This window comes from Dermacentor silvarum, chromosome 7, assembly GCF_013339745.2.
Source record: "Dermacentor silvarum isolate Dsil-2018 chromosome 7, BIME_Dsil_1.4, whole genome shotgun sequence".
NCBI classification, from domain to species: domain Eukaryota; kingdom Metazoa; phylum Arthropoda; class Arachnida; order Ixodida; family Ixodidae; genus Dermacentor; species Dermacentor silvarum.
In genome coordinates, this window is record NC_051160.1 from 31,345,003 (window position 1) to 31,365,915 (window position 20,913).

The window sequence follows — 20,913 nt, forward strand, 5'->3', positions numbered from 1 at the left end:
GGCTCTTACGCGAAAAAGAAATTGGATTTTATTATATTTATAGTAATCAAACCTTTTTCCGCAAAATTAATGAAAATGTAAAGATTACTTTATCTGTCTTGACTGATTTGGGGTTGAAAGCTGATTTAGTGGCTTTGGTTTCCCTTTAGGAAGAATGTAAATTGAGTCAGACTATGGTAATTAGCGCAAAAATGGCGGACCGACACAAACAAGATACAGACAAGGACTTGTTTGTTTCTGGTTTGTGTGTGTCAGCCACTTAGCCATTCTGTTCATGGTACTTAACGCCAAGCCCAAAACTAACAAGGTGCGAAGACCCAGCTTGGTTGGTAACCGATGATGATGTCCTCTTGAAGCAACACGAGCTGCGTGATTTATGCGATGTGTAGCTGGAATGCGGCACGCAAGATGACGGAGAACGCATATAGGACAAGGCGCTATACCAACAACTGACTGTTTATTACTACTAGTTAGTACATATACACCAAGCAGGAAGCAGAGCGAAAGCTAAGCGGGAAAAAGCAGCACACGACATAGATTATACATTACCAGCGAAACCATCTCCTGTCACCATCTGTCTGGATGCCCCCGTCTGCGCTACACATCACGGGGTGCAGTAGCAACTGTCCCGTCGGTCTGTCGTTTTGAATTGCGCGACTTAGTTCGCTGCGCACGGGCGCTAGAACAGGGAAGAAAAGGTGAACGCTTCAGTCGGCATATGTGACGTCATTGGCGATAACTTCGGCACATTCCGCTGAAGATTATGCATACGGAAGGAAACGCACGTGGTACGACTCTGCCTCCTTCCTGTACGACGCCCGGAGTATCAGAACGGCAGCTACACTCCGATTTGTGTAAAGTATGCCTTACAAGTCTCCCGCATTTTCCGTAAAACTTTATGAATTCTGGACCTTTTTACATTTTTACGATTGTTGCGTGAAACTTACTAAAAATAAATTCTGTTCTCGAAAAAGTTCCTCTAGTCGGGTCTCCGAACTTTCAAGTGGGCTTGACGTTGAAAGGGCGCCCAAGGGGTGCTTGAGTCGAGCAAGTTTGTACAGACAACTTCTCGAAGCAGGCGAAATCTCGGCATGTCTTGCGGTTTGTCAGTCTTTGCTGTTCCAAGATTGCTGCAGCTTGTGTGCTGCGTCTGAAACTAAATATCATCGTTATTAAAGTGTGTATGTATCTTTCAAAAGGCGTGCAATCCCCCAGCCCTCCGCTCTTTCAACCTCCATCGCCCTGTAGGCGTTGTGTCGGCAGGATTTTTACGAATTTTAGCTTCACAGGCTGGCTGGTGTATGTGTAGCTTGCTCGAACCTGTTCAGGAACTTCGTTGGATGCGCCTGTTTGACTCGAAATGCCGCATGGGACGTCCGGATCGCATATACCGGGCATCTCGGCAGACGCATGGTACGATGCGACTTCCGATACCACAAGCCGCATGCATCCGAAAGATCGCTGAATTGGAACTCGACGGAACACGTGTTGGAAACTGCTTGTGTGTGCCACGGGCTTAACTATAGAGCGCGCGAGTGACGCGCGCTACGAAACGAAGACAGCGATATATATTTTGCGTTTCTGCTCCGTGTGAAGTATACATTACTTGTGTGAGCAACGGTGGTCGTCTGACCACGTGTGCACGGAGCACTTCCGATCGCGACTGGGGGCATTACTCTGTTACACAGACTTCAGCGCGGCTTCCTCAACTTATAATGCAACAAAACGGTCAATAGTTGGTTAATTTGCATCTTAAACACTTTTTTTTTGCTACGCACCCCTGTTTTGTTGCGCATACGCGATCACCCCCCTTTTTCTTGCACATATATAGTTGCGCTCCTTTTCAATAAATCTTTCAGTTGCGAGTAAGCGCCAAACTTGTTGTTTCTATCGCGTATTGTCTATCGTTGCGCTTAAATAGTTTTCAGCATCCTGAACGTGTATTAGCTGCTTTGGCGTGAGCGTCTGCACGTGTGTATATAACCGATGGCGCGCGGAACCGTGTACCACGTGCACCCTGCTTCTGGGGACACACGGTATCCGACTCGGGCGTCCGATTCGACGCGCGGCTGGTTGACTGTCTGTTGAAATCTGACGCATATGTATGACCTGTTGGTGAAATCTTGTCGTCGGATGCGGTTGTTGGGTCTTATACACGTTGCCAGGTAGGAGGTTATGGCCGTGGCTTGCATGTTGTACTGCGACCGTTGTTGCTCTGGAGGGGGAGGGCGAGCCTTTTTTTTTTTTTTTTTGGCGCCCGGTGGGTGGCGTGACGGAACTCGGTGAAATTGTCCCGTTCGCGTCCATCGCCGTCGAGAAGAACTCGAGTGTGTTTCTGTTTGTTGCTGCTGCCGCTCGCTTCGCTGTTCGGTGCAACGGTCGTGGTGTCATATGCCCTCCAGCCTCTCTCTTCTCGAGAACCGCTTTCGCGCGAACGTGCGCGCGTGCGTCAAATGCGGCGCGTCGCCGTTCCTTTCCGTTTTCTCCGGGCTCCCGAGTCTGCTGCTGCTGGCGTCGATGGCGTTTCCCGGCGTTTTCTTTCTTTCTTCCTTTTCTTTTTTTTTTCTATCCTTTTTTTTTTTCCGGGGCCGCTATCCGCACCTCGCTGCCTGGCTCGTCGTTCCGCCTTGGCCTCGCTTACTCAGTTCACTTGAGCCCGACACTATCCCATTTTTTTTTATTACTTCGAATAAAAAAAATATGTTTCAGTCCAACGGCTGTCTCTCGCTTTCATATCAGAAATAGACGGGGAAGACGCCTGTTCGTTCTTTATTTGCGTTGTGTCCGCGGGTGAATTCAGCCTTAAGTTATGCTTGGACGTGTCTCACGGGCTATGGAACACAGTGTGTGGTTGAGGTTTTAGTAGATTAACAAATTCACGCTCCGCCGTACATTTGGCGCAGGCACCACGCCAGGCTTCGGCAAAGCGTATATATACAGGGTGTCCCAACTATCATGCACCAAGATTAAAATTTAAATATATATATATATGCAGATGCCACGCAGCTGGACAGAACCAAGGTAATGCTGTTTGCCGTCGCTGGGAGATACTCAGATTGTTTCTAGCATTCCGCCTGATTACATAATTAGTCTTGATTAATCAGCTACTGAAATATTATAATTAGATGTAAAGTGTCAACGAGAAAATCGCAGAGCAGCATGAAGAACTCCCGATACAGCGTTCTATTGCTCAATACGTGCAGCATAAACGTGTATTTTTTTTTGCGAGCGTGATAGAAGCCCGCCAATACACGTGGAGTGGCTCGATGAGCGGGCTTAGTAACAATCTCCCTAGTAGCAGCAGCTGTAGCTTCGTTTACTCTCTAACTTCGCGGGTCGAGTCAGAAGTCGACCTGTGACTCAGCCCGACCCCGCATAACGCGTTTTTACGTGCATCTTTCCAAGTGGGTTGGGTGATTCATATATCAGCCCTTATATAGCCGGGTTGACTGAATTCGCATCGACGCCCGTTCGACCCGACCCGCTATTCTAACGTTTTCCCGAACCCGACGATTGGTGTTCGGCCCCACAAGCCGACTCTAGCCGACTTTATCGGGTTCGTGTGAACGTAGCTTGTGTGCTTGCCGGTGCTCGGTCTGAGGCGGTCTCTCGGATTCTGGGCTCGAGATGAGGAACTGCTCTGCACGTTAAAGGTTGAGGAAACAAGATGGTTGCAGTTTGTATTGACTTCGGTGGCCGTGTCTCGTTTTTTTTTTTTATTCGTCGTATAACGTTCTTGAAGAATCGTACAACTTACGAGAACTACATAAAACTATTATAATAAAGATGGCTGGTATAGCCTGTCGTTGTATAGTCTGTCGGAGGAGGAAGAGAGACCTCTTCCTCCTCCACTTCTACAGCCCGCTTCCTTCTTTCTCGTTTCGTCTGTCAAAAGCAAACCGCTTCGCTTATTTTCCTATGTTCTGCTCGTCGGAGCGTGCATGTTCGGCGGATAAATTTTCGCCATTGTTCCGTATTGCTTTTTTCCGTCACCAAAAACTGCGCTCGCATGGAGCTCGCTCACTCTCTCCATTTTGTTCACTGACAGTTACTCACAAACTCAGTCAATAACTCTCACTGTGGCTCACTCATTCTCTCGCACAGGCAGGCATTCGTTATAGCGAGGAAGCGTACGAGAACATAAATTAATAGTGCCTTAGCCTGTACCTACAAAATAGAACGTGCTAGAGACAAACAAACAAAAAACACGCAAAGACCCGACCAGGCTAGATTAGACAAGACAGGCGTCCGTGCCGGCCCTTTTCCGCTGCTCCGTACGGTATACCGCGTATGCTCGCCAGTTGTTGAGCCTCTATACACACCGCACGATATAGCTGTGCGGCGGCTTCCCAGTGGGAACGAGTTGCGTCGTACTCGAGTGCGCGCGGCGCGCCCAACGGGCGGGCTCATGGCGTGCACACAGCGGACTGCTGTGCACATGTACGCGCACGTCAGGGCGGTCAGTGGGGCCTCCACAGAGTGTAAGTGTAGGCTTATAACCATGCGTGCCGCATTCGCCGAGTGTTATATGCCACGGAGTCTGGAAGATTGGCGCAGAGCTCGGCGCGCCCCGTTTCCTGCACTTCCCTTTCCACGCGCTTTTTACTCGTACCGTTACGGTAGACCGACTGGTCATGGCTTCTCTCGTCGTAAGCGGAGCGCTTCGCATCAGCGCCGCGGTATCTGGACGGAAACCATTGTGCGGCCAGAAGGAGGCGGCACTTTCAGCGCGCATATTTGGGAGATAGAAGGCGAAAGGGGCGGTGGGGGGGCTGCTGTCTATAATTTTTTTTATAAGACAGTATCGTATACGGAAGTGAATAGAAGGAGGAGGTTGTGAAAGGACAAGGTGGTGTCTCGGGCCGCCATCTTTGTTGTTGTCTCCCGGCTTCTCTGCCTCCGCGTAAAAACAGTGTAAACGAACATTGTCAGAGCGTCTCCCCGTGACATCGACAACACGTTACTATGCCCGTTTGGGCGCGTAAAGAGGAAGCCGTAATATAGTATGAGCAGTCGTACAGTTTCTACCTGAAACTACTAGAAGGAACTTTGAAAGCTGCGATCGTTTCGCTGCCGTGGGAATGGTGCGGACATATTCCTTACAAAAAATCGCGCATGACATTTGCATCTCAACAGAATTGTTACTCACGGCAACGCACTGTCATTAGAAAAGCTACATAACACCTACAACGATTTTTGTGAGAGCATAAGCGTGGTTTTGCCTGTAATTTTCGTGCTTGTGGCGTCACACGTTCTTGTGGCGGTGTGCATCACGCTTTATATCTTCGTAAATTCACAAGCAATTAGACTTGCCTATAGGCGCACGAAGGCATTTCTGTACAGGTGCGTGACCATTGCGAATCGTTGCACTTATAACGCAATGTCTTGTTTGAAGGCGATACAGTTGGCCGAAGTCGCAAAGCCGTCCGAAGCCATAGAAGTTTAAGCCAATCCACGTATACTAACCGTCACTTCTATGCTGGCTAAACCGCAGGGCCTGCAGCACCCATTGACGTTAGCGTCACTACTAAACACACTGGACTCACATAGATGCGCTATAGCGTCTTCTGCGCCGTTCCCTCGAGATACGTTGCTTTACCAACTAGCTCGGATTCAGACACTGTGGTTTTACGTATTGGAAACTCCATGAAGTCATCCTGCGGAGGCCAGGCTGACTTCATGAGTTTCCTAGGCGAAGCCACAAATCTAAATGTGGCGCTAGTGTCTGAATCCGAACTAGTTAATAAAGCAGCGTATCTCGAGGGAACGGCGATCTCAGAGGCTACGAAGTCGGCAGACGCGAACCGGGAAGTGTGTGACGCTAAAAGAAGACTGCACTGCAGGGAGTGGGAAACGCGACGCGGACCATTCGGCCGACGTTTCTCGCGTTTGAAAGGTTGCTTCCTATATAGACTGCTTCTGCGTTATCGAAGCGCCAGCCATCCGCATCTAGCGCCTTTTTTTCTCCTTCTCTCTCTCTCTCTCTCTTTTCTTACCGCCGAGTGGTGGCGGCGGAGAGGTTTTGTGTGCCTGTCGCTGGTCGTTTCGATGCTCGGTAAAAGCGTGTGTTGCTTGTCGAGCTGTTGCCAGATCGATGGCCGCGGGTGCCGTATTTTCTGTGAAGTTCGGTGCTGGATGCGGGGGGGGCGTTGCTGAAATGACGTGTAGGGTGTATACTATATAGTTTCCCTCGAAGAGGCAGGATGTTTGTCGAGTAGGAAGGAAGGAAGGGAAAGTGAGAGGTGAAAGGCAGAGAGGTGAACCAGGTTAAGTGTCTACTCTGTGCACAGGGGGATGGAGTAAGGGCAGAAAAGATAAGAAAATGAGAGAAGATACAAAGGTTAATAAAAAAAAAAGAACGGATCAGTTTGCACATACTGTATAGTTTTCCAATGAGTCCTGTTTCTTTTAGGAAGCATGCTATAGTGTGTCGAGTAAGCTCTTGAACAACACGCGGTTTAAATCATAGATCCGGGGCAAGGCTAACACAGATTTGGCGTAAGGCTAACACATTTCTCTCTCATTTACTGCTAAATCACCATTCATTTCTTGATTTTTCTTATTTTTTTGCGTATAACTATTATTTTCGCTTATTTTGAATGCGACAGCATTACACAGGACAATGAGCCATCGTCGTTGCCGATTATATATGTCGACTATATATGTATATATATAGAAGCAGAGGCAGGTTTCCTTAGGGCCGGCTATGCCAAAAGGCCGTGTACATTACTCAGGCAAGACTAATAATAATAATAATAATAATAATAATAATAATAATAATAATAATAATAATAATAATAATAATAATAATAATAATAATAATAATAATAATAATAATCAATCAATCAATCAATCAATCAATCAATCATGTTTATTTAACGTGCCCAGGAACAACCCTAAGGTCTGAGTGCTGGCGCATGCATACATTACAAACCAAAAACAAGACACTCAGGGAAAAATCATTAAAAAATAAATAAATAAAAATAAAAATTTGAAAAAAAAGAAAGTACCGACAACAAAGCGCAAAGTAATACAAAAGAAAAAGGAGGAGAAGGGCACTTGAACAATGCATAAAATTATAGCACAAGGCAAAGCTCGGAAAAGAACGATGACAAGGAGTTATGAAAGATATCAAGTTCACGAAAGTAAGCGTTATAAAGATTCTGTATTCTGTGGACAGTTGAGTGTTCGTGATGACAGGCAGGAACATGGAAAGGTCTATGTTCTCTGGTGATCTTGCGTGGGATGCGGAACATGACACAGCTGAGAAGTTCGGGACACGTGAGGTTACCGTGAAGGAGTTTAAAGAGAAACATGAGGTCAGCGCGATTACGTCGGTCGCGAAGTGAGGGCAATGACAACAATCCAACAGTGCTAGTACAGGGTGCAATGTCCAGGTTTGCAAAGCGGTAATTATATATGCTTAGAAACTTTTTCTGGACACGATCTATAATGTTACTGTTGGATCTAGAAAAGCCATTCCAGACGACCGACGCATATTCGAGTTGAGGAAGACAGATGGTTGTGTATAATTTGCGGAACGGTGTAGGAGACTTGAATTCTCTCGATAGTCTGCATACAGAACCAAGAGAGCGCATACCCCGCATTGCAACACGTTTAGTGTGAGCCGAAAAGTGTAAGGTTGCATCAAAAAGTACACCAAGATCATTGATCTCGCAGACCTTACACAACGGCACAGAATCTATAGAATAAGAAAAAGAAATACTTGCTGTTTTGCGTGTGAAAGTCATGACTTTGGTCTTAGCAGCATTCAAGGTAAGGTTATTATCCTTGCACCATTTAGAAAAGGAAAACAGGTCAGACTGCAGGGCGCGACAGTCATCAACAGTGTGAATTTTCTTAAAAATCTTGATGTCATCGGCATATAGAAGGAAAGAAGAGTTCCGAATAACAGAAAGAACGTCATTAATAAAAATTAAAAAAAGGAGTGGTCCTAATACTGACCCTTGAGGGACGCCGCTAGTTGCCAAGTAAGAAGAAGATGTTTGGCCATTGACGTTAATATAACACGATCTATCAAGAAGATAACTGCGCAAGAGATTCACAACTGACGAGTCAACATCAAGGTGCGTAAGCTTGATCAGAAGCAGCGAGTGGCTGACTACATCAAAAGCCTTGCTGAGATCACAGTAAATGGTGTCAACTTGCCCCCTTTGAAGTACCGGCGTGGAGATCTGTGTCATGAAACTTGCGAGATTTGTGATAGTGGAGCGGCCGGTGAGAAATCCATGCTGATTCGGAATGAGCGAGTTCTTCACAGTAAAAGACAATATGTTGTGAAGAGCAAGCTCAAAAATCTTGGACGTAGCACAGAGAAGAGAAATTGGGCTATAATTCGACACATCTGATTTACATCCAGACTTAAATACAGGAAAAACACGAGCAGTTTTCCACATGTGAGGGAAAGTGGAAGTAGTCAAAGAATTATTAAATATAAATATCAATACTGGAGCAAATATACTGCCGTAAGCTTTTAGAATTGCGGAGGGGATGCCGTCAGGGCCGCAGGATAGGGAAGGCTTCAAGCGCCTAAGGCATTCGTGGACAAGCTCTTCATCAAACAACACCGCACTAGATGTAGGAACCGTCGTGTGCTGCTGACTGACACCAGCGTTGAAACCTGAAAAGAAGGGTGCCATCAGCACTCGATGTTCCCAGGTGGTCTCCCTCCCAAGTACTGACCGAGCCCAATGCTGCTTAGCTTCGGGGATCGGACGAGAACCGGCGTATTCAGCATGGTATGGCCGATGGCCGATTAAATAATAATAATAATAATAATAATAATAATAATAATAATATTAATAATAATAATAATAATAATAATAATAATAATAATAATAATAATAATAATAATAATAATAATAATAATAATAATAATAATAATAATAATAATAATAATAATAATTAACAGCTTATCGTGCAACTAATGCCCGCCTTCTCATTGACTAGAATCATGTTAGCACCAACAGACGGTTAAAAAAAGATCCCTAAAGGTTAAAAATGATCACCCTGTATGCAGTAACGCAATCAACCGAAAGTGAAATTTTCAAGTTTGCTTACAAAACGTATTGGCATGCTGGGCATTAAGTTTCATTAGATTGTTTGTTAATCGATCAATAATAATTACTCTGTTAATAAGAACGCAACTATACACATAAGATAGACTGGAGGCTTTTCCATTGCGCCGCAAACAACATACGTGGGTCTCAACCGTACGGAGGGCGCCTCTCTTTTACTTTCTTTTTAACTCAATCCGCACTAGGACAGGCGGCGTATACTGCGCTCTTTGCGTTCTTTAGGCGCGGTCGGAGCATCAGGTGTCCTTTCATCTTTTCTTTTTTTCTGCTGTGTCTAGAGACCCATGACACTTGCTGCTGATTCTGGTCTGCCAGAGTCTGACGCAAAAGCAGCAGCTGTCCTTTGCACACACGAGACGGAATATGCCTTATATCGCGTCGGGCGGTCATGCCCGCTTTATTGCTCTCCCTTTTTTCATTTTATTTTAATTTTGTTATGCGTGTGTCGTACGCATCACAGACGTAAGGCACGCTGCTGCGAGCTAGCGCGATGCCATACATAGTTCAGTATAATAGGCAGCAGGAGCAGACGACACACACACACAGACCTGCCACTCGATCGCGCAAGGGTGGGGGACCGGTCACGCTGGATCCAGGTAATGAATCAGGCACAGTCTAACACAAAATTTAACGGAACATGAGATCGGAGGAAAAGCTGAGTTATCTGCGTCGCCTCGCAACGCAGCCTATATAGTATTCGTATTTGCAGCCCCTTTACCAGTATACATGTGAACAACGTTGCGATATGTTCGCTTTTTACCGGATACTGTTACAGGCTGCTCGGAAATTGGAACGTTTTACGAGATACCGTGGTCGGTAAACTTTTGTGTTTGACTGTACGTACAAAGAAAAGAAGCGAGAAAAAGAAAAGTCAACGGCCAAAAGAAACATTGCCGTAACTTAACGAGGCCAGACTTTAGATTCATGAGAATTAAAAAAAAAAAAAATAGCACAGTGGCGAACCCTTCGCGAGTACGATCAGGATGTCGTCGTCTTTCTCGTCGTCTTTCGTCTCGTTTGCAGCCGTAGCCCTCTGTACTTTCTAATGCTCGCCTTATACGGACGCCAAAACCGAGAGTCACTTGGAGGTCAACCGCAACGAAATTTTGGACCGCGTAAAAAGACTATAGGTTCAGATAGTGCACATAAATGATGGAAGCAGCCTCCGTGCGTAATCTTACGTTTGAAATACGAGTGAGTGGCTTACGAGAAACCCGCGAAACTAGACGTTTTCGATACCGATACTGGGGAGAAAAGAAAAAAAAAATGTACAGATACCACACACTGTGACACTGTGAGAATCAGTGAACTATATTCCGCTGCGCGCGCGCATATTGCCTGTGTGCCTTCGGCAGTGCTCTCTCTCCGTACCTGCAAACCGAGCCGCAACGCTGCAGTATGGTGGCTAGCGGCAGGCACCAGTTGAACGTGACTTCGGTTGTCGCTGACATCGCACGGCGCACTCTGTCCACAACAAGAGCGCGCGACGCGAGCGATTGGCGTGGTTGGTCACTGCAGCTTGACTACCACTTGTCGCGTCCAGCCGCGCATTCCGCCCCGTCCCTTTTGTTGTCTCGTTTTCTGTTTCGCGCTCCTGTTTCTTTTGTTCGACTCTTTCTTTGTTTTGTGCTTTTGTCTCTCGGTCGTCCGTCGCCGGCTTCGCGTTGTCGTATATGCACTCCTCGACCTGCTGCTGCAGCTGTGTCGTTGCGTCTGCTGCGGGCACCAAACGAAGCGAAGCGCGCTCTCGTTCTCTTTATTTTCTTTTTTTTTTTGTTCGCTTGTTTTCTCGTAGCTACTGATCTGCCAAGAAAAGGGGCGCGCGTCGCGACTTTGCTCTCCACGGCGAACCGTTAATTGCTTTTTTAGCTGCAGCCGCAGAACCGGCGCGCGCTCGCGCTCGTTCCAGTGGTGGTGGTTGTTGTGCTTGGCGAGTTGGAAAACTGGGTCGCGTTCGTTTCCAACTGTGTGTGTGTGTGTTAGTAGGTTTTGTTCGCGCTGTCTTATGTAGGTTTGCGCTGATATGGCGCGCGCGCGATCCTGAAGCTTGCAGGGAGAAGCACTGTTTACACTGAGAGGAGAGAGAGAGAGAGTGAGCAAAACTTTTAACAAAAAGCTTCTAAGGAGTCGCTGCTGTTCTGGCGTCACAGCCAATTTGGTACGGCTGAACCACGTCGACGCCCGTGTGCAGGACTCTTTGTTTCTTTCTTTGTTTGTTTCGGTCTTTCTTTCTGCTGTGCAGTGTACGTCCTTCGCATACTGTTCCTATCGTTTCAGCGATAAATGTTAGCGGCGTTTGCTCGTTTTTTTTTTTTTTTGCCACAGCTACTTAGTGACTTATATGCAAGCGGATAAATAGCCGGTAGAAGGAGGAGGGCTGTCAGGCTCTGTTTGCGCCGCACTGGAACGCACCCTAATAAATCACGCCGTCGCGGCGTTGACCCCTTTAACGCTGCGTAGATCGCGGACCGACCGCGACGTATATAGTTACAATTAGCCGGAGCGTTGGCGCAATCGATCGCCGGTTGGCGTTAATGGTTCTAGTTGCGTCACGCCGTGTCGAGAGCAGTTATAACGGGCCGGCATGGAGTACTGCAGCGAAGTGAAGTAGAGAGGCGCGCGTACAAGTTTTAGCCCGTCTGTATATACGTGTTGCAGTTTACGGAATGCAAGAGTGCACGACGTGAGCGTCACCTTGTGGTCGTTTGTGCAACCACGAAGCGTTGGAAACGTTTCTCAGTTTCCTGCTGGGGGGGGGTATTCTGGAAGAGTCCACCTAGTGGACTGTCCATTTCAGATCAGATGTAAGCGATTGGCTGCAGCTGCCCGAGCGCGAAGTAGACTGGCTGCCTTCGTCGCGCTCGTGCACCTGGAGCCAATCGACGAACTGGAGCCAGCCGAAATGAACAGTCGCACTAGATGGACTCTTACAGAATACCCCCCCCCCCCTCCCCTTGTTCACGCCGTAGGAAAAGAGCCACTGTACATCGATGATTATATCGACAGCTGTCGCCTGTCGTATAGTATATTATAAGCTATGTGGCTCAACTCAATGTTGCAAGATGGCGTCCCGAGCGTTGCTGTTGAAGTGTACGTTTCCTGCATTCCGTACGTGGCATTCCGTACGTGGCTTAAGCCTAATATTAATACTAATAATATACGGGGCACGTAGACGTTAGAGGCAACAATGGTGGCACCGGCGCATATCGTGGTGCTGAGCTGAACCAGGGCGTACGAAAATGTTGTTGTGTAGCTACGGGCGACTGTGTGCTACCGAACTCTTGACGTAAAGGCGCCGTTAACGGCGCACTCATGAATGTACGAACAATTCTCACATTTTTTTTTCCCCTTCGACGAGAACAGCAGGGAAGAAATAAACCATTCGGGCGCTTTGTGTTTGCAAAAACTGCCACCGGGTGTCGCTTCCAGCGCTGGAGGTGCTACTCGCGTCTTCTGTGTTTCGGTATTTGCTAAGCCGCAATACACTCTACAATACGCTCACGTACAAGCAAGAACACGCGTCGCGGCTAATATGCGGCGAGCAAGCGCCGATTTTGCGCCTAAATGACGCCCCGTTTTGTTTTACGCGTCAAATCGCACATCTCCGCGCCGAATTCCCTTGGCACTGCACTGCAGACGCCATTTGGGAGACAGCCGCGGGTGAACGAGACACACTCGACGTGGCACCGTGTCGCGCCCTGTGTACGTGGCCTTGTGTCGTACGTACAGTGTACACGTAAAACGAACGACGGTCCTGTAATAGGCGCCGCGCTGCCGTGTATTATGTCACCGCAAGGCGCCGCAGTGTCTCGGGACGTCGCGCGGCCTTTGTGTTGGTTGGGGATGGCATGCGGCGGAGTCCTGATACCGGCGTCGTCTTTTGTCTTTTCAGGTGGCCTCCGACTCCCCCCTGACGTCGGTGCCTACCCGGGCCAGCTCCGGTGAGTGTGCACCGAAGCTACTAGTTCGAAAGCGAAGGAGGCGATGCGATGCCCGGAATCCAAGTGATCTACAGTCGAACCCAGATTTGTCGAACTCGAAGGGGATTGCGAAATAGTTCGTTATAGTAATAATTCGATATATGAAATGAAAATTTTATACGAAAAAATTTCACTGGGGACCGACTGTATATACTCCATCAGGGTTGACTGGCCTTTGGGAGAAAAAGTAGCCGAAAAATTCCGTCGTCGACAGTGTAGCCGAATAAAGTCGTCGACAGTGGAAAACAGCTTTATTTGGTAGCAAAAAAAAAAAAAAAAGAAAGTAGCCACGGTGCGACATGTCAACAATAGACGATTGTTGAGTAGAAAGGATAGAAAAAAAGGCGAAAAAAAAAAAAAAGACTGGCACTTTTCGAAAAGGGCTGGCAGCGCCAAAAGTAGCCAGAGATTAAGTAGCCGAGTCGTCAACCACGATTTTCGGTCGTTATAGGACCCTCTAAAAGTAGCAGATTTGGTGAGACGTCGGCAAACCTGGCAACACTGTAAACTCCCATCTCGCAAGTCGTTTGCCGCACTGTGGAAGCTGAAGGCCTTCTTAGCCAATAGGAAGGCGTTAGAACGTCTGTCAAATTGGGTTCACCCGCTCCGCGTCGTCTGCTCAGCGGCTGCTGACATTCGCGGTATACGGCGCGCATGCGCAAAGGGGGCTAACATCTCGCGTATCGCTTTAACGTATCACGTTGCAAGTAAATAAAATGAAACTTTCTTTATCCTGCCATTAATGAGACAGTTACGCCCGGAACTGCAATCCGCTGCCCAAGGATATTGCCCGTGTACGCCTCGTACCTTCGACGACGACTTGGGATGTGGAGTGAGGTGGAGTGTAGGTAACTGTAGTACAAGAGAGCCTGTATATGAGCAAGGTCGTCAGACGTGTACGCCGACATCGCGCTATCCATTTTTTTTCACTGTCATGCCTTTCAACTCTCCCGAAATTTCTGTAAAGATTGCACGAATTCGTCGATCTCAGACCATACCTTTTCAAGTCTCCCGATTGTAAAAGGACATGAGTGGGGTACCTGCTTCGGGCTAGTTTTTTTTTTTTGTTTTTTGTTTTTTTCGGAATAAGTTGTTGGGGCAGGCGAAATCGGCAACCATAATGTCGCTGAACAAGGCGCCGTGATTTAAAGAACAATTGGTTTTCTTGTCAGTCTGCCGTTTCAAGTTTTCTGCTGCTCGTGGGCTGCACCCTAAAGGTAAATTAACGCTAATAAAAAGTGCGTACGTGTCCCGCAAAATGTGTGGGCTGAGGGCAAGACTTGCCATTGCCCTCGTCGCCATTCTGGTGTTGTGTCTGAGTTATTTTTGGGAATTTTAAAACTCATTTTGGGCAGATATGCAAATATAGACGGAACACACACACGTTCAAGTCGAGCACGACCGCGCCCGCGCCCGCTGGTCCTATTCCTAGATCGTAATGTACCCTGCGTACTTTTTGTAAGGCGCACTACACTGGGCTGGCCTGAACGCTTTCCGAGTCGGCTTGGTCGGACTGGTAATTCGTCCGTCAGGCCTCGTACACCCGAGATAACCAGGTTGGACTGAACGAGCGGCATGGATGTAGGGCTGGGCCAACTATAGAAGCAGACAACTCTTGTCTAATGCTGAGACAGCGCATCCCGGACAAGTTCTTTTTTTTTTTTTTTTTTTTTTTTTTTTTTTTTTTTTTTTACGTCTAGGAGGTGTTGTCTGGGAAGATACTATAGTCTAGGAGCTGTTGACTGAACCGGCCCACTTGGCAAGAGTTTATCGAAGGTTTGTCAGAAGGGAATCGGAAAAGTGTCATCACTAGCCACGTCGAAGGCCTCTTCCCCTCCCTTGCTGTGTCAGCGGGATTTTCACGAATTGCATAGTTTGGCAGGTACGCAGTTTCTTTATTTAGCTTGTTTTCGTCTTAGTTGAGCACTGTGCCTTACAAAAATGTATTTACACAGTCTATAGACCGTCTATAGAAACTCTAAATAATAGTCTGTGAAAAGTCGGAGATGTTTGTAAAGAGTGTAAGGTATTCTATTGACATTTCTCTATAGATATTCGGTAGACGATAGTCGATAACATTTGTAAGATGATGAAGTCATTACACTGTCTGTAGACCAGTCTACAGACATTCTATGACAATACCCTGTGAATAGCGTAATGCCATAAGTAACTCTATAGACTAGCCTGTACACAGTGTGTAGAAATTCTCCATAGAAGTCCATAGATGTGTAGTTAGGTGGTCTATCAACCATATAGATAAATGTTAACAGACTTTTATAGACCGTCCAAAGAAAAAGTTTTGTGAGGCGTGAGTCGATGCTTGCGTGGGTGACGCTTAATCGAGGAGGAGGAGGAGGAGGAAAGAAAAGGAGAAGGCAGGGATGTTAAACGAAAGTGGTGTAGGATTTACTGTCTCGGAAGGTTACTCGGCGTGTGAAAATCACATTTTGGGGCATCGCAGGCAGCCGTCGTCAGGTGAGCGCCGCGGTCTATATACCTATACCATACGGCGGTGTCTCGCCCCTTTAGAGAGAGCCTCCAACGTCGTCGTCGTCTTCGTCGCGTTTTCTTAGCCGCCCGCGGTCCCGTTTCCCGGCATTCCGGGGTCGGGTCTTGTCGGGCCTGTTGCTCGCCGGCTATTTAGAGCTCGGTATAGGGCGCGTGGCTTTTGTGCGCGGCTCGGGGCTCGTCGCCATTTCCCGAGAGCGTGCGCTTGTCTGTGGACGATCGCGCATAGGTGCATGCTGTGACGCGCGTCGCGGCCCTGCTCTGCGACTTTGACTGCGGCAAGCCGTGCGTGTCTCGCTCGGATTCCCTTCCTTGTCGGGAAGTGCCGCTTCCGTATCGGGGTCACGCTGGCTGCCTCGCGGTTTCCTCGAAGCCATTCGGAAAAAAAAAAGTTTTTGTTTTCTTTTTTCTTTTTCAACTCTCCGCCTTCTCTTGCAGGCGCGTCGAATTCGTTCGTGGACAGTAGTAAATATCACTTCTTCGGGAATCTGCAGGGCGCAGACGTTCCTTGAAAGGGGGGAAAAAGTGAGGCAAGGGACCCGTTAGATGTAATATCCACTAGTCGAACCCGGATATACCGAACCCACGTATAACGAATTATTGCGTATAATGAACAGCAGTAAAATCCCCTTGAAAATTCTCGTATAAAATTTATTATATATATCGAATTACCTATGTATAGAACTTTTTGGGATCCCCTTTAGATTCGATATATCCGGATTCGACTGCATTCCATTGACATGTCGGTGTGCTTTTAGGGATAGCCGTGAGACGACATTTGATCTGGTTTAATGTAGAATTCATTCTTTTTGTTACGCACAACAGAGATGCTAGGCTTACTTGAACTACATTGTCGGTCAGCACACGAAGGTTATATTTAAGCCCGTTCGCTGGTAGTACTTGCATTCGGCGCACATATGTAACCTTCGTTCAATACATGCCATCGTCAATGCGGCGACCGGCGGTGTAATTTAATCAAACCCATTTTCACTATTCGTTCGCAATGGGAATGGCGGCTAGTGCTAACTGTAACACAAGTGGCGCGAAAAAAAATTTTTTTAGCACACCCGTTGTGTGACTGCCCATTATACGAAGATCAGAAGCTTGCCCTCAACCCTTGAAGGGCAGTTAGATGCCAGGCCTCTTACGGAAGAGAAGATCTTGGGACTTTGGCGTCTCGTGTTCCTGCGATGTGCAAACACCACAAAATTAGCTGCTGCGTTTCTTGAGGTCTACACGCCTATGTTACGCCGTTCAGGTCTTGTAGGCATCAGTTCTCGTAGGCATTCTTCGGCTTTTTGTTCATCGTCTGGGCTTGGTTGATTTATTTATTCCTAGTTTATATATATATATATATATATATATATATATATATATATATATATATATATATAGTGACGTCACAGTAAGGTCCTGGGTATATATAGTCTTGTTCGCTTCTGTAATTCCTCTTCAGGGTCACCTCCAACACCTCTTATGAACTATCAAGCCCTGCACCTAGCAGGGCTGAGATCCTAAGTTTCCACTAAATTCTTTTTCTCTCTCTCTCTTCAGCCTGTATAACATCTCGTGGCGGACTACAATGATGAATCCTTCAGCGTGTGTGCGTGTTGTGAATTTCTTTTTACCCACTCCTCCTATTTATATCCCATAGTCTCCTTTCCCAGCGCAGTGTCGGGGGTCATCCTGGTTAATATCTCTTCTTTCTCCGTTTCTCTCTCCCCTCTCTCTCTCTTCACTAAACTCGCGAGTGCGTAAGAAGGTCGCGACGGTCGACGCGGAAAACGATGGGAGACAGCATGATATCTTTTCTTTTTTTCGTTTTAATACCGGATCTGTATACGTGGCGCTGTCTCGAGGCGTACCACGAGAGGCAGATTCCTCCGAGGCACCCAGCCTTGACTAACGTGACGTCATTTGAAGGAGCGCTCGCTACACATCCTTTATGCGCGAAGTGTTTGACTTTCACGAAACGCGCTCGCGACACGTTGCGACACCTTTACTCCGGCCGCACCCCGATACGCTAGAGCGCCGTCGCGGTTTCCATTTTTTTTGTTTTTATACTTTTTTTTCTATTTCACCGCTCGTGGTCGTACTTCCTCCGGCGTTTTACTCGATATACAGCCTTTATCGAGAGCTGAGTTCGGTTAGGTTAGGTTAGCATTGATATTGCAAAATCTGGCCGCCCCTTGCAGGACGACCGGAACTGGGCTTGGTGCAAATTGTCATTTGTCAAATTTGCTTTTAACCCTTGTCTAGTGGCATTAGTAAAAAATTGTTTGAGCTCTTATTAAGGGCACTCAACGGGCATCTAGGCATAGAGTTCAGGTTGACTCGAAGAAAATCAGGGAGAAGTCAATTGAAACTCCAGATGCATCATCTGTCGAGATTTCGTAAAGGATCACTTGTCGAAGGTTTCAACGGAGGTTGAAGAATAACCATTGACGGACATGCCGAACTCAGCTGATTCGTAAAACTGCGAGATGTCTGCTTTTACGCTTGTCTGGTGGCATCAATAGAAAGTCGGTTGAGTTCTTATTGAGCGCACTCAACATGGCACCTAGTTATAGTCATTGGAGTTCAGATTGACTCGATGAAAATCAGGGAGAAGTAAATTGAAACTCCAGATGCATCGAGAGTTCGTAATGGATCACTCGTTTGTCGAAGGTCTGAACGGAGGTTGAAGATTAACCCTGTGATAGATATGCCGATCGAACTCATCTGATCGGTAAAACTGCACAACGTCTGCTTTTTTACCTTTTTGTCTAGTGGCGTGAGTATAAGAGCGTCGTGACTTCTGAGTGCGCTCAATATGCATTCACTTGGAGTTTAGCTTTGTCACTAAATTCAGCACAGGAGTCATTTGAGACCAGTGATAGGCCTTTGTCGAGAGTTCGTAATAGGTCACTCTGCCGAAGGTTAGAACTGAAGTAAGAAATGAACTTTTGCAGACAGGAGTAACTTCGGCTGAGTTGAAGAACTTATTGTGCAATACTTTGATTAGCCTTGAGGTCTCGTTGGTAGATCGTTCGACTTCATACTTGCCGAGTGAGCTCAGTTGGCATTGACGGTCATTTAGTAATGGTACTGTCTCTGTCGAAGGCTGGAACTTGATCCAACCTAAAAAAATTTGATCAAAAATGGTCCGGACCCTTACAAAAAGTCATAACGACATTCAATTACACCTCAACAGAAAAGTCTACCGAGGCAACAAACTTCCATTAGAAGCGCAACAGACTTCTTGTATAACTTTTGTAGGATCCCTCCTAACCCACTCTAGTTTGGGGACGTCAAACACCACACCGCTTTCTTTTTTTTTCTTATTCCTTACCGAATGCGCTCGAAACCACCGCTGGGTCATTTTTGTACCTAGGGCGTCACTTCGGCAAACTTGAATGTCACTTTGATGGCGGGCTGCTACACTCGGGAATGTGTCATGCGGAATTGATGGCAATGACCGTGAGTAAATGTACTCACATAGTATACGTACAGTGGAACCTCGTTGATGCGATTCTGCGTAATACGTTTTTCGGGATGATACGATTTTTCTTTCTTCTCCCGATAATACGATTTGGTTGGATAATACGTATGATGATATACGATTTTCGGATGATACGCTTTATTTTCCGGTTCCCGTGAAGAATCGCATCAACGAGATTGCACTATATTATTTCCAGGTAATGTTCGCACAATAGCACTGCCTTTTCCTTTCTGCATTTTCTGAACAAACTGAATTTCTTTCCTTCCTCTCTTTACCTTCTTTCTTTTCCCGCGCAAGAGAAAGCCTACGCGCGCGGTCGCCTTCTTGTTGCTCGCGCATTTCGGGTCGTCGACTCGGCCGGCTTCGTTCTTCTTCTTCTTCTTCTAAGGCCAGCCTGCCTTCCGCGTTTCCCGACGAGATTAGAAACGTCTGCCGGTGGCCATTTGCATGCGCGCTCGCGAGCGGCCGGTCCCGAAGGCGGCCCCTCGTCGACCGGCGATACTTTTGTCGAAATCGTGCCGCTTTGCTTTCTTACCCGTGGACTCGCCGTGCGCAGTTCGTGTGTGTGTGCGCGCATATTCTATACATATATACTTATGTGGGTCGCTTGTTTGCCTTGCGTGTATTTCGAGCGTCGGCCCTCTTCTCGGGCGCCCCCCTCCTCGAGCCAATTAAAAGGAAAAGGGGAGAGTGTCAAACGCGTGGCCACGTGACTGTTTTAGGTGTTGGGCTTTCGAGCAACGAAGAGAACGAAACCCATCGGGAGCCTCTGTTTTTTTTTCTTCTTTTCTCCCATCAACCAAGCCCTCAAGATGCATGCTCAACATTGAAGACAAAAAAAAAAAAAAAAGAAAGAAAAAAAGCTTCTGTACTTAGATTTTAGCGCGCCTTAAGTAACCCTCGGTAGTCGAAATTAATCCATAGTGCCCCACTACCACGTGCCTCAAAATCATGTCGTACTTTCGTGCACGTAAAACCCCAGAGTTTTTCCCCTTCAACACTGTTAATAGCGGAAGCTCGGCCATCTTGCTTAGGGCGAGTTAGATACATGGGAAAGCGTAATTTCGCGTATCGCCTATAGAGAACTTGCACGTGACGTCACGAACGCGCCTTCTCAAAGTGCTTGTTCTCCAACATGGCGGCTAGGATGAGCTTATAGCGTGTCATATTCACTGACCCATCAATGTCACAGTCGCGGCCGGAATGCTGCTGGCGTCTGTGCAAAAAAAAAAAAAAAAAAAAAAAAAAAAAAAAAAAAAAAAAAGCCGCAGAAACGCCCGCATCACCGCGCGAGCAGCCAGCGGACGCAGCTTGTCGCTCTGCTGGTCCTCCAACATGGCGGCGGCTACAGACGACGGTTAGTGTAAGCTTACACCCAAACTGGCCTGGTCCTCTTTAGTGTCCCTTTAGTGTACACTGTAAATTGCAGCCTTATTGGTGCACGAGAGTATAAATCGGTCTATAACAATCATCACACCCATAAGGGGTGTAATGGTGTGTTATAAACACATTTACACCCCTTTTCATTTTTTTAAGGTCGTAAATTATTTTACAGCTATAATACAGGGCCAGCGCGACGGGTGTCAATCAATGCGCGGTGATGAGGAAGAGGATCGGGAGGAGCTCCGCGGGGAGCCATCATCTCGGTTGTTGCGCTGGCGGGGCCACGTGCCATTGACCTTGACCCCCCACCTAGCGATGGAACGGACGGCCCTGCTGACGTCAGCGTTTCGGGGAAACTCCCCGACGCCGACCACACTCTAATCGGGGGCGTGTTCCTCGCTCGCCGCACGGTCCGGTCTTCGTGCGCGGCCGGCCGACGGACCGGCCAGGTTTAGCCCGCGAC

General features: G+C 47.3%; 1 protein-coding gene and 1 non-coding gene across 3 annotated transcripts in view; one reads left to right on the forward strand and one right to left on the reverse strand.

The window, feature by feature from the left end:
- Positions 1–20,913, forward strand: part of LOC119457877 (protein Smaug homolog 2) — a 135,004-nt gene that overhangs the window by 19,368 nt on the left and 94,723 nt on the right. For both annotated transcript variants that reach the window (XM_037719638.2, XM_049670504.1), the window contains exon 2: positions 12,991–13,039. The gene's annotated coding sequence lies outside the window, so the exon portion shown is untranslated. The remainder of the gene's footprint in view (positions 1–12,990; positions 13,040–20,913) is intronic.
- LOC119459755 (5S ribosomal RNA) lies at positions 8,655–8,773 on the reverse strand. The gene has a single exon (XR_005193791.1). It is a non-coding gene; the product is annotated as a 5S ribosomal RNA (ribosomal RNA).